This window comes from Rhinatrema bivittatum, chromosome 8, assembly GCF_901001135.1.
Source record: "Rhinatrema bivittatum chromosome 8, aRhiBiv1.1, whole genome shotgun sequence".
Lineage (NCBI taxonomy): Eukaryota > Metazoa > Chordata > Amphibia > Gymnophiona > Rhinatrematidae > Rhinatrema > Rhinatrema bivittatum.
Genome location: NC_042622.1, coordinates 155,784,805 through 155,798,000, shown reverse-complemented (window position 1 = coordinate 155,798,000; position 13,196 = coordinate 155,784,805). Strand labels below are relative to the sequence as shown.

General features: G+C 45.9%; 1 protein-coding gene across 4 annotated transcripts in view; it reads left to right on the top strand.

Moving 5' to 3' along the window:
* Nucleotides 1–13,196, top strand: part of NDOR1 (NADPH dependent diflavin oxidoreductase 1) — a 100,281-nt gene that overhangs the window by 40,369 nt on the left and 46,716 nt on the right. The gene's annotated exons all lie outside the window — the stretch shown is intronic.

The window sequence follows — 13,196 nt, the reverse complement described above, 5'->3', positions numbered from 1 at the left end:
TGCTAACACCGTATTATAACCAACAGTGCCTCCTGCAGTTCCTCAGTATTTCTCTGTCTCCAGCAAATGGCAGAGGTTGTGAATCCTGCAGTTCTGCAGTTTACCAATTTTTTAGACCAATATTTTTTCTTTGAGCCTTCCTCCCGGCGTTTTTTCTGTTTTTTAAGAATCCTGGTGGGTTCTGCCCCGTCTGGTTGAGGCGGCCGAGCCGGGGGTTGGTACCCTTGTGTGTGCTTGGTCTGTGCACCCATGAAGTGTAAATCTGATTGTCCAGATCCCTCCCTTCACGAGGATGCTGAGGCGGCTGCAGGCTCTTTTACAATATTTTTAAACTACTTTTTATTGTCTTTGCCTATATTTTCAGGGCAGATTGTTTTTTTCGGTAAAGCTAATAGAAAAAAAAAAAGTGTGTTTGCACCGGAGCACCGCTCTACAGTGCGGGCGGCTTCCTCCCCTTAGGTAGGAGCTTTTTTCTGGGGCTCTGGCAACTTTTTGGGGGATCCTATCTTCTTTCTCGGTGAGTACCTTCTTTGGATGGGGAGAGGATTTCTCTTTACTTTATGGCTTGCGGCAGGGCAGGCTGTTCGTGCGGCACAGATTCTTTGCAGCTCAATAGGTTGGGACTGTGCGCAGGCTGTACCGACGGTGGGGAGGGCTCGTCTGTTGCTCCTTCTCCCACTAAGCAGTGCCGCATTTCGGTCGCGTAAGGACCAGCTGCGACTACTTTTTCTTCTAATTTACCTCACCCGGCCGGTGCGGGATTGGTGACCATTGTGGATTTTGCCGCGGCAGTTCCCGTGTCGCCGGGCGGGGGGGGGGGGGTGGTTGGGGGTGGGTCCTCCATGTCTGTCTCCGGTCCATTCTGGGGTGGAGAATGGACAGGGAGGGCAGGGAGGGCAGGAAGGGGAGGAAAGCTCTGGGCTGCCTGTTTTTCAACCAGACCATGCGGGTTTTGGTGCAGGGAGGCTGTTTTCCACAGACTTTGTTTTATTACTCCATGATGCCTATATGGCCAGTCAGAAGGCGGCTTGAGGAGCTCCACAGCCACAGCCTCCACTAGTCCAGCCCATTGAGGGACCTCCGGGTGGTGCCAGTAGGTCAGCTATGCCCGGTAGTAGGGTTTCCTCAGCACAGGGTTTGATTCTTTGCCCGCTGGGTGATGCAGCTGGGGCTGTTGAACCAGAGGACGCTAGCTTAGCTCCTGGGGGTACTGGTTCAGGGTCTGGCCAGGGACCACCATTAGCTCCGGTTCTTCTGGCTACCGAGGATGCGGGTCAAGGGGGTGACCCTGTCTCTTCTATTCATGAGGCAGAGGATCCTAAGGTGGTCCGCCTTTTTAAAAGGGAAGAGCTTGAGGTTTTGCTTCCCTTAGCTTTCCAGGTCCTTGGGATGAAGATGCCTCAGGAAGACCAGGATTTGGAGGGAGACGATCCAGTCCTGGATGGCATGTGAGGTCCCCTGACTTCTTTCCCATACCACAAGTCGGTTAGGAAGCTAGTGGAAGCAGAGTGGAGGACTCCTGATTCTGGTTTGAAGGTTGGCAGAGCCATGGGAAAGCTTTACCCTCTACCGGAACAGGATTTGGAATTTTTATCTTTCCCTAAGGTAGACGCAGCGGTTTCAGCTGTGACTAAATGGACCACGATTCCGGTGATTGGTACGGCCGCGTTAAAAGATGTGCAAGATCGTAAGATAGAGTTGCACCTTAAAAGGAGTTTTGAAGTGGCATCCCTGGGTTTGCATGCAGTGGTTTGTTCCTGTTTCTTTCAGCATGCTTGTCTTCGATGGGTACAGCAGCTGCAAGGAAATTTGTCACAGTCAAGTGTGGACGCGGACATGACTGAGTGGGTGGAAGCGGCTGTGGCTTATGGTGCAGACACCCTCTTTGATTTGGTGAGTACCTCCTCCAGAGTGATGGCATAAGCAGTGGCAGCCTGAAGGTTGCTTTGGCTCTGCAATTGGGCAGGGATGTTTCCTCTAAAGCGCAACTGGCATCCTTGCTTTTTAAAGGTATGTTCTTGTTTGGTGAGGATTTCGAGCAGTTGATGCAGTCTCTTGGAGACAATAAAGTCCTCAGGTTACCCGAGGATAAGCCTAAGGCTAAGAGATTTTTTCAATCAAGGTCTCATTTTCAGTCTGACAGAAGATCGCGGCCTACGTGGGGTATGCTGGGGTCGCAGAGACAATATTTTTTGCATGAGCAGGCATGGGGACAGTCCTTTCGTGGAGCCCGAAAGTCCTTCAGGGGATCCTCTGGTGGCTCCTCGGCAGGAGTCAAGTCTGCCCAATGATGCAAGGCTGGTCCACTCTTTCGTTCCTACTATAGGAGGTCACTTACGGCAGTTTTACGACGAGTGGGCCAAGATCACTCAGGACCAGTGGGTTCTCAACGTGGTAAGAAACGGCTACGCTTTAGAATTTGCTCGTCCCCTGCGAGAGCTTTTTCTAATTTCCCCATGCGGCTATCTGGACAAGCGGTCGACAGTTCAAGTGACTTTAAACCGGTATGACACTTAGGTGTGGTGGTACCGGTTCCCCAGGCAGTGCTCCATCAGGGACGATATTCCATTTATTTTCTGGTCCCCAAAAAGGAGGGTTCGTTTCGGCTGATACTCGATTTAAAGAAGGTCAGTGCAAAGCTCAAGGTGCCATGCTTCAGGATGGAAACCCTCAGGTCAGTCATAGCGGCAGTGCACAAAGGAGAATTCCTGGCTTCCTTGAATCTCATGGAGGCTTATCTACATATTCCCATCCATCAGGACTCTCAGCGTTTTCTCCGCTTTATGATTCTGGGACAAAATTTTCAGTTTCAGGCCCTTCCGTTTGGTCTTGCCACAGCTCCCCGGACTTTCACCAAGGTGATGGTGGTGGTGGCAGCTTTCCTTCGAAAGGAGGGTATTTTGGTACACCCATATTTGGATGATTGGTTGATTCAGAGCCAAGTCAGAGTTTCTGTGCCACAAATCAGTTCATCAAGTTCTCGAAGTCCTCCAGTCTCTAGGTTGGGTTCAGAGACAGCCACGCAGTTGATTCAAGATCATTGGGGAGTGCCGTATGTGGAGCTCTCGGAATGCCAAGGCCTCAGGGGGTTCTACTGTATGTTTTTCCTCCTTGGCCGCTGGTGGGCAAGGTTCTGCATCACATAGAAAAGCATTGCGGCGAGGTGATTCTGGTTGCTCCGGAGTGGCCTCGGCGCCCGTAGTTTGTGGATCTTGTCGATGGCCCACTTCGCTTCAGCTACCTGATGTGACTTCTTTGACGGGGTCCCATATTTTTCAACCAGGCTGCTCGCTTTTGTCTAGCGGCATGGCTTTTGAGAGGAGGTGTTTGAAAAGGAAAGGTTATCCGGACTCAGTAGTCACCACGTTGTTACAGTCTAGAAAGAAGTCTACTAACCTGTCTTACATTCAGATATAGAAGATTTTTGAGTCCTAGTGTTCTGTCAGGAGCGTTCATCCACTCAGGGTCTTAATTTCCGAAATTTTATCTTTTTTTGCAGGATGGCGTCGCCAAGGATTTATCGCTCAGTTCTCTTAAGGTACAGGTATCAGCACTGGGCTCTCTCCTTGGCAAGATTGATGGCTCCTCTATTTCGACTCATCTGGACATGGTTCGTTTTCTTAGGGGGACGATGAATTTATGTCCTCCAGTTCGGAAATCTTGTCCGTCCTGGAATCTTAATCTTGTCCTTAAAGCTCTGTGTGAAGCTCCTTTCGAGCTGCTCTGAAGGGCTACGTTGAAGGATTTGACACCTAAGGTAATTTTTCTGGTGGCCATTTGTTCGGCTAGAAGGATTTCTGAGTTACAGGTGCTATCTTGTCGAGATCCTTTTCTTCAGATTTCAGAATCTGGAGTTTCCTTACAGAGACAGTACCTTCCTTTTTACTAAAGGTGGTTTCAGCGTTTCATGTCAATCAGTCAGTGGAGCTTCCGGCCTTTCCTGCCTTACCGATGTCAGATCCTCATGCGAAGGAGCTCAGACATCTGGATATACGGAGAGCCTTATTACGTTACCTCGAGGTTACGAATGACTTTAGGAGGTCCGATCACCTCTTTGTGCTGTGGAGTGGTACGAACAAAGGTTCCAAGGCTTCTAAAGCCTCTATTGCATGATGGTTGAAGGAGGCTATTTCTTCCAGTTCCGGAAAGACTGCGTGCTCATTCCACACGTTCGCAAGTGGCCTCATGGGTGGAATCACAACTTGTTTCTCCACAGGAAATTTGCAGGGCAGCGACTTGGAAGTCGCTGCATACTTTTGCAAGGCACTATCGCTTAGATGAGGGGGCTCCAGCAACCCCTTCCTTTGGCGAGAGTGTTCTGCGAGTGGGACTCTCCAGGTTCCACCCTGGTTAAGGGCTTGGGAACATCCCAGGTGTCTGGACTGATCTGGGTACATACAGGGAAAGGAAAATTGGTTCTTACCTGCTAATTTGCATTCCTGTAGTACCACGGAGCAGTCCAGAGCCTGCCCAATTAGAGAAGAGGTATATTCGGGGGAGAGTCCACTCAGCTGTAAGATTGTTCTCTGTTGCATTCCATGTTGTTGTTGTTTATCTTTTAATGGTTCAATGTTTTGTGTTATTATCTGCTTTGATATAGATATACTGAGGAACTGCATATGAAGGCGCCGCTCACATGAAGACGTTATACATGTAAAAAAAAATACAACAGCAGACATTTCCCTGAGGCCCCTGAAGCAGGCAGAGTGCTGCCGAAACATGGCCATTGTCGGGCGGGCGGTTCTGAACCCATTAACAGCGGCAGCAATTTGCGTTTAAAAGGTGAGATAAGTACCTGATTAAGGATTTGCACAAGTGAATGGAGGTTCAGACCGAGCATATCGGGAAATATAAGCACAATGATTTAAATATCGCTAAGTGGGTAATAACACAAAATATGGAAGTTATTGAAATTTATGAGAAATAAAACAATAAAACACGGGAACTATTGCAACAGGTCAGCCACAGAGTGGTTGGTCTATCAATAGCTACCGCACAAAAAAACATATACCAAGGGGTTTCCTTTGTTATTTGGAGGTTGAAGATTGGATTATAATACGGTGTCAGCAAAACTTTTTCTCTGTCTCTATCTGCTGGCAGGGGGAAATGAACCCAGGTGTCTGGACTGATCCATGGTACTACAGGAACAAAAATTAGCAGGTAAGAACCAATTTTCCTTTATCTTGTTCAACAGGCAGTTAGTGAATGGCACAGGTCAGTCCAGAGGACATTTGACCAGATTGCTTCATTAAAAACCTTTACTCCTTGCAGAAAGAGAAGAGTGTCCTTGTGTACCCATACTTTGAGAGTAGCTAAAAGTCAGCTGTGACGCTCTTAACCAAATGACTATGTCTAATGATATATTGTAACCGAACCTTTGATGGCACCTGTTAGAATGTACTATAGTACACTTTTACCGACATTAATTATGTGCTTACATGTAAACCGTTGCGATGGTATTTAACTTAGCAACGGTATAGAAAAGTTTTTAAATAAATAAATAAACCCTTCTAATCTAGGGGTATATCGTCATGAGCTTGCTCAATAACGAGGTAAAATCCATCATGCAAAGTGCACATTTTTTCAAGAAAAATTCATTTGTCCCTAATTAATACACGTGAACATTTCTTTATGGTGAAGAATCTTATTAAGAATGAGTCGTTGTCTAACAATAGAGTCACCCAATTAAGTTGAGATCCAAGCAAATGCCAGGCTGTTGCTGATTTTTCCATGAATAAGATTAGTGACTTGTCAAGTAGGTTTTCTACGGACTACCCAACATCCATTCGTAGTACACATGTAGATCAGGTACAGATGAAGTGGGACACCTTTACCGATAGCATTAATAAAATGAATAATTTTGGCTGTCCACTTAATCCTTGCTCTATGGAATTGTTTAAATTACTTAGAGAGGACATTAGTCCTTTTATTGTGAGAATTGTTATCATGTCTTTGAGTGAAGGTTTAATGCCATCTGCACCTCTGTATGGCCCTTGTTGAACCAAGTCTTGATTCACAGGTTTTCTCTAACTATTGGCCCATATCTTCATTTCTCTTTTTGGCAAAGATAGTAGTTATTTTAGTTTCCTGTACATACCCAGATCAGTCCAGACTCCTGTGTTTTGCCTCCCTGCCAGCAGATGGAGACAGAGAACGTTTCACTGACACTGTACATAACCCAGTGTGCCACCTGCAGTCCCTCAGTATTTCTCTGTCTCCAGCAGATGGTAGGTGTAAAACCTGCAGTCTGGAAAGAGAGGACAAAAAAAGATTAAAAGACAAAATTTTTGGATCCTCCCAGGGGGGTTCTGAGGTCCTTATGGGGCCAACCCCTCTAGTTTGAAGCGGACGAGCAGGGGGTTAGTGACCCTTGTGATAGCTCGGTCTGGAGGTCTGTGGGGTGGACATCTGGTGGTCTAGATCCCTCATCCCCCACGAGACAGCAGTGGAAACTGCTGGCAGTTCTGCACTATAAGCCCAGTGGAGCAGGGAAGGATTCCTTTTATATGGTTTGTCCTGGGCTGGGTCGCTAAAGTTTGGTGAAAGGAGATGGTTGTTGCCAGTGGTCTGGCTCTTTTCTTATCTGCCATGCGTCCTGTGCTCCTGGAACCTGAAACTCTGCACCAAAGGAAAGTATTGGTTTCTATGTATCTTTATTTGTTCTCAGAGAGTAAAAAAAAAGAGAGAACAAGGAACTAGATAGAGGAATCTGTGCAGCATTGGGGTTCCAGGGGGAAGCTACCTTAGCATCTCGGGTAGCTCAGCGATGGGGTTTTTCAGCAGCTCCTCTGCCTGCAGATGCTTCTTAGCCTTGGCACTGAAGGAATGTTCCCCTGCTTGCCGTTGAGGTGCCGGTGGTGCCGCAGGTGTGGGGAGGAACAGTGTGTGCGTGCAGCAAAAGCGGCATAGCATTCGGGGGTCTGCGTCGAGAATGCTGCACTGGTAGAACAAACTTTGCGAGTGACGGTGTCTAGTGCTGAGGCTTTCCCCGTCAGCATGGAAACGATGGCCATTTTTGATTCCCTAGCAGCGATGGTAGGAGAGGCAGGGGATCCCCTCCTCGACCGTCACCAGTGGTTCCCTCTCCCGCAGAGAGGCACTTGCAATGAGGATGAGTCTCTGGTTCTGGTAGAGGCCTTCTGTTTTAATTTGCTTATGCACAATGCATGTTTAGTGGGATGCTGGCTTTTGGCCCCAGTCTCCATGGATTCCTGGCCGCTCAGGCCAATGATTTTTGGTGCTGGGTGTTAAATGGATCCGGGCCTAAACGCGCTGAAGGTGCAGGCAGGCTTTGCTTAGCCTTGTGGTAGTCCATGGCAACGGTTCTTTTCTCGCATGCATAGGTGTGTGCATGCATTCTCACCGGGTGGCGGTTGCATTCGCAGGGACCTGTGTGCATAAGGCTGCACCCTAAATTTAAGCACATACATCTGCAACCGAGACTTGAGCGTATATTTGCGCAGGAACTTGACCGTATATTTGCGCAGGAACTTGAGCGTGTAAGGCCACGACCTAGACTGGATTGCATATTTGCATGGGTACTTGTGTGTGTACGACCATGACCTAGTCTCGCGCGCATATTTCCACACATCCTGGAGGGCTATGCGTGTACGCCCGGGTGGCACTGGTGTGCACACAGGAGGCCGCCTAGAGCCAAAGTTCAGGAGAGCTAGGCACTGGGGACAAACAGTACCCAGCGTTTTGCTATCTGTGAAGCTTGCTTTCTGTAGCAATTCAGTCCTCATTCTCTCTCCATTTTTGACAGTGCTGTTTAGAAACTCAAAGCGATTTGACTACTATGGTTTTTTTTGCACATGTTGGGACATCCCCTCAGTCTATGGTGTCCCTGGAGGGGAGAGAAGTGGGAGGCGAGGAATTGGTCAGTTCTTCTCCTCCCTTGTTCCCAAGGGCAGAAGCTTCCCCAAGAGAGAGAGGTTGGAGATAGCAAGTTTGGACCTATGGGCTCCAGTATAGATCCATCTTCCTTCTCTTGGGTGGAATGTTTCTAGGGCCTGCAGACCTTTCTGAAGGGGTGCCCAGCAAAGGCGAAGCAACCTACCATGTAGGGATCACATGCCTGGGCCTCCAGTTTTTCAGTCACAGTGGGCAAATGCCACAGGGAGGCTGTCCCTGGTAATGTTCAAGGAGGTGTGGATCATGAGACATCGGAGGATTCCGATAGAGAATTGGCTTTCTCACCTCTAGAAGAGGGAGAAATTGCATATGATTGAGACCCATTTCGGACTTTGCTTAGATTTTTTTTCTTTTTTCACAGAGATGCCTCTTTGAACTTGCTTGGCATGGCCCGAGTTTGTTGGCTCAGACCCTGAATACGCTTAGTGTGACCAGAGGTCAGTTTTAAGTTAAACATCCTGTTTCTTTTCCTTCCGTATCCAATTCAAGAGATATTGGATTTAAAGAAAGTAAACTCCGAGGTCCAACATAGCGGTAGTATGCAAGGGAGACTTATTGGCATCTCTCACCTTGCAGAGGCGTATCTGCACATAGCCATCAGGTCGGAGCACCAGAGATTCTGGAGGTTCATGGTCCTAAGGGAACATTTTTGGTTTCAAGCCCTTCCCTTTGGCTGGCAATGGCTCCATGTACCTTCATCAAGGTGTTAGTGGTGAGGGCGGCCGTATTGCAAAAGGAGGGTGTGTTGGTGTATGTGTATTTGGATGACTGGCTCATTCATGCGAAATCAGATGACCTCTGTTGACAATTAGTACAAAAGATACCGATGCACTTGAAGTCTCTGGGATGGCTGGTGAACCTAGCAATGAGCCATTTAGTTCTCTTACAAACTCTTGAGTATCTGAGAGCTCAGTTCGACACACTGGCAGAGAGAGTGTTTCTCACTGAGAGAGATTGCTGAAATTGCAATCAGATTAGGCTTCTGCTAGATTTTTCAGTGCCCAGGGTCTGGGTCTATTCACAGGTCCTGTGTTCTAAGGAATTAACATTGGAATTAATACATTGGGTGTTCACACATAATCGGCCTCTGCAGGGGGCTCTTCTCTCCTGCTGGAATCCATTATTGGAAGAGTTTCATCTTCCTTTTCCATTAGAGAGGGAAGCCAGGGACAGTCTTTCATGGTGGCTTACTCGCACCAACCTCAAGGGTGTGTGGGATTGGAGATTCCAAATTGTATAAGTCACCACCAGTACAAGCCTCTCCAGATGGAGGGCAGCATGGCCAGATCAGTTGGCGCAAGGCCAATGATTGAAACAGGAGGCCTCATGGCCTATCAATCAGTTTGAGACGAGAGTGGTGCATTTCGCATTGCTTGCTATCTGCCAAGTTTATGTGGCCATCCAGTACGGATCGCTGGAGTGAACAACATTCAGGCAGATTTTATCAGTCAGATAAAGTTAGATTCCAGGGAATGGGAGCTGTCGGAGGCAGCAATGTGTCTCATTCACGGAAGATGGGGGTATCCCGACCAAAGTTTTACAACCAGTTTTACAGCCGCTGAACAGAACACAGTACAAAGGAATCGGAGCTGCCATGCATTCGAGGGATTCTTCTTTGTCTTCCTTCCCGTGGCCTCTGGTGGACAAGGGATTATGGCGGATAAAGAAACATCCAAGCAATGTGATCCTGGTAGCTCCAGAATGTCCACATCGACCATGCTCCCCAGATTTGATCAACCTGGCATAGACGGACCCCTGAGGTTCAAACATTGGTCGACTGTTTTCCACCAGGGCCCATATTTTTGGGTCAGGCGGCTCACTTCTGTCTCATGGCTTCATTTCTGAGTGAGTAGACTTTTGAGATGGAGAGGATATTCCGAAGCAGTTATTTCCACCTTATTGCAGGCTAGGCGATCTTCTACAACCTTGAAGTCTGTGTGAATTTGGAGTATATTTGAGTCCTGGTCTGCTGTTGACGTAGTGCAGCCTCAGTCTGTTCAGGTTATGGTGTCACATATTTTGGCTTTTCTACAGAAAGATTCTGGACAAGGGACTGGCCTTTAACTCTCTGAGGGTTCAGATAGCGATACTGGGTTGTCTCCAGGGTAAAGTGCAAAGGTACCTCTGTCCACACATCCGGATGTTATACGGTTCCTTCAGGGAGCTAAGAACTTGTGTCCTCAGGTGTGGAATATTTGTCCATCTTGGAATCTGAATCTAGTCCTTAGAGACTTGTGTGAGGCTTGGTTTGAACCACTATAGGACTTGACTCTTAAAGTGGTTTTCTTGGTGGCTATTTGTTCAGCTAGGAGAATTTCAGAGCTCCATGCACTGTTATGTCGAGATCCCTTCCTACAGATGTCTGATTCAGGGGTATCTTTATGCATGGTACCTTCTTTTCTGCCTAAGGTAGACTTGGGGTTCAATCTTAGGTAGACAGTAGAACTTCCAGCTTTTATGGATTCGGATTCCTCTACACCTCACGCGGGGGAGCTTAGGCTCTTAGATTGGAGGCATGCATTATTGAGGTATCTAAAGGTCACTTATTATTTCCATAGATCGCATTACTTCTTTGAAGAACGGATCACATCTTTGTACTGTGGAGTGTCCAAAGAAAGGAAATAAGTCGTCTAAGGCTACAATTGTGTGGTGGCTGAAGGAAGCGATCAAGTTGACTTACATTTCTAAAGGGCATCCGCTGCCGGAGGGTTTAGTGGTGCACTTGACGCATTCTCAGGCATCTTCCTGGGCTGAGTCACAACAGTCACAACAATTTGCTGGGCAGCTCCTGGGAAGTTGTTGCACACTTTTGCTAGTCATTATCACTTGGATGTGGGGGATCCGGCTTCCATGTGCTTTAGTTAGTGTTCTACAAGCAGAACTCTCTAGGTCCCACCTGAGTTAAAGGGAGCTTAGGTACATCCCAGGAGTCTGGACTGATCTGGGTACATACAGGGAAAGAAAATTGGTTCTTACCTGCTAATTTTCATTCCTGTAGTACCACAGATCAGTTCAGAGTCCCACCCATTTACTGGGGGGGAGAGTCTGCTGGTCGTACTGTTGCTTTGTATGTAGTGCGAGTTGGAGGATTTTCAATGCCGATCACTTGTGTTAAATTTGGGAAATGAGTTTTCCATTGTCTTTTTGGGCAACTTCACCTTCTTATGGCTTGTTGGAGGGGAACGAGTTTGCTTAGAAGTTTAAGGTTGTTGCTGTCATCTTGGCTTGGGTACAGGTCAATACTGAAGATTGCAGGTGGCACACTGGGTTATGTACATTGTCAGTGAAACTTTCTCTGTCTCCATCTGCTGGCAGAGAGGCAAAACCCTGGAGTCTGGACTGATCTATGGCACTACAGGAATGAAAATTAGCAGGTAAAAACCAATATTCCTTTTTACAACAGCTATCTGTTTTGATTACTGATCAGTCTGTTCATGATTCCCATCAGTTTGGTTTCTTAATACAGAAATATTATTGCTTTCAAATTCTGATATTATCTTCTGTGGGTTTGACCATGGGACCCAATAGATCATGGTAATATTAGATATTACCGCCACATTTGACATGGTAATTATAAGATCATGATTTCCCGGTTGATAGATATCTGCATAGGAGGTATTGTTCTGTAATGGCTTACCTCATATCTTTCAGATCATCAATAACAAGTAAGAATTGGTTCTAATACCTCGCAGTGTTATCATATGCTTATGAGATTCCACAGGGCTCAGCTCTATTGGCTTCCTTTTTTAACATGTATTTGGCACCCTGTGCAAGCTCTTAGCACATCTTTGATGGTTATATTCTTTATTCTGTAAGTTTGTTTATGAATGGCACTAAGAAAATTGTTTATACAAAAAAAAAATGTATGCACATGACATAACATTTTTCTTCCCAGTCACAGCATCATGGTCATCTACATTGAAATTTTTCTCTTTATGCCATTAAACAATGGCCTGTTCATAACAGGCTAATTCTTAATGTCAGCAAGACAGAAATTATCATCCTCAACAGATTCCCATCTGATGACTTTCCATCAACTTTTTTGATTTTGAGGGCTGTAAAATACCAATAAAAACCAAGGCCTGGAATCTAGGGATAGTTATTGTCAATAATCTATCCATGCGACCTCATTTAAATTAATTGTTGAAGTCATCTTTTATGAAATTGCGCCTGTTGTAGTGTCTTAAACTGGCCCTGATTTCCATACCATTCATTGTTGTTTCCTTCACTTAATTACTGCAGCTTCCTATTTTCAGGTCTTCTGGCAAATGCAGTCAGAATCATCCAAATAGTACAAAATAGTGCAGCCTGACTATTGGCTCATAATCATACCATCCCAGTTTTGGTGGATCTTCATCAGCTGCCTGCTTATTGGTGGCTACATTGTAAAGTACTTTTATCGATTTACAAGTTAATTTATGAGATTACTTTAGTCTGGCTATGCTCGATTATTAGTATTTATAAGCCCTCCAGAGCCTTAAGGTCAACTGATAGAGGCTTATTGGAGGTTCCCTCCCCCAAGCTCGCTCATCTAGTGGAGGTGTGTGATCGTGCTATCTCACGAACAGGTCCCATAGCATGGAACACTCTTCCAGAATCAATATAGTTGCTGGTACACATGGCCCAGTTAAAAAAAAAATGTTATACATATTTATTTCAGTACATTTTATGTTCTAAGGATTAACCTTATTTTATTTGTTCTAAGGATTCCTTATTTTATAATGTATATTTATGCGGGCAGCAGTTCCTATTGAAGCTGTGATGTATTATATTGTAATTTCCTCATGATGTTGACACTTTACTAGATTTTCTTCTGGACCAGAGATGTCAAGTCATTTATTTGTTTATGTAATTGTACTATGATTTTATGAATGTTTTATTTGTACCTCACTTCAGTGTGTCATTTAGATTTTTTTCAGATTTTTATGTTCTGCTTTTCGGCAAAGTGTCCATCAGAGCGGATTACAGTCAGGTGCTATAAGGGCTTACAATCTAATTTTGTACCTGAGGCAACAGGTTAAAGTGACTTGCCCAAGGTCACAAGGAGCGACAGTGGGATTTGAACCCTGGTTCGTAGCCCGCTGCTACAACTACTAGGCTACTCCTCCACCCTTTGGAGATAACAAGCAAGACATTAATAAACTAAACTAATAGCTGGTTGTGCTTTGCACCCCTGAAAGTGATTGCATCCTTTGTGGATGAAAGGCCCTGTATAATTGCCTACATTATGATTTAATTATGAGAGCAGGTTTGGTTGTTTATTTTTGGTTGCAGGAAGTATT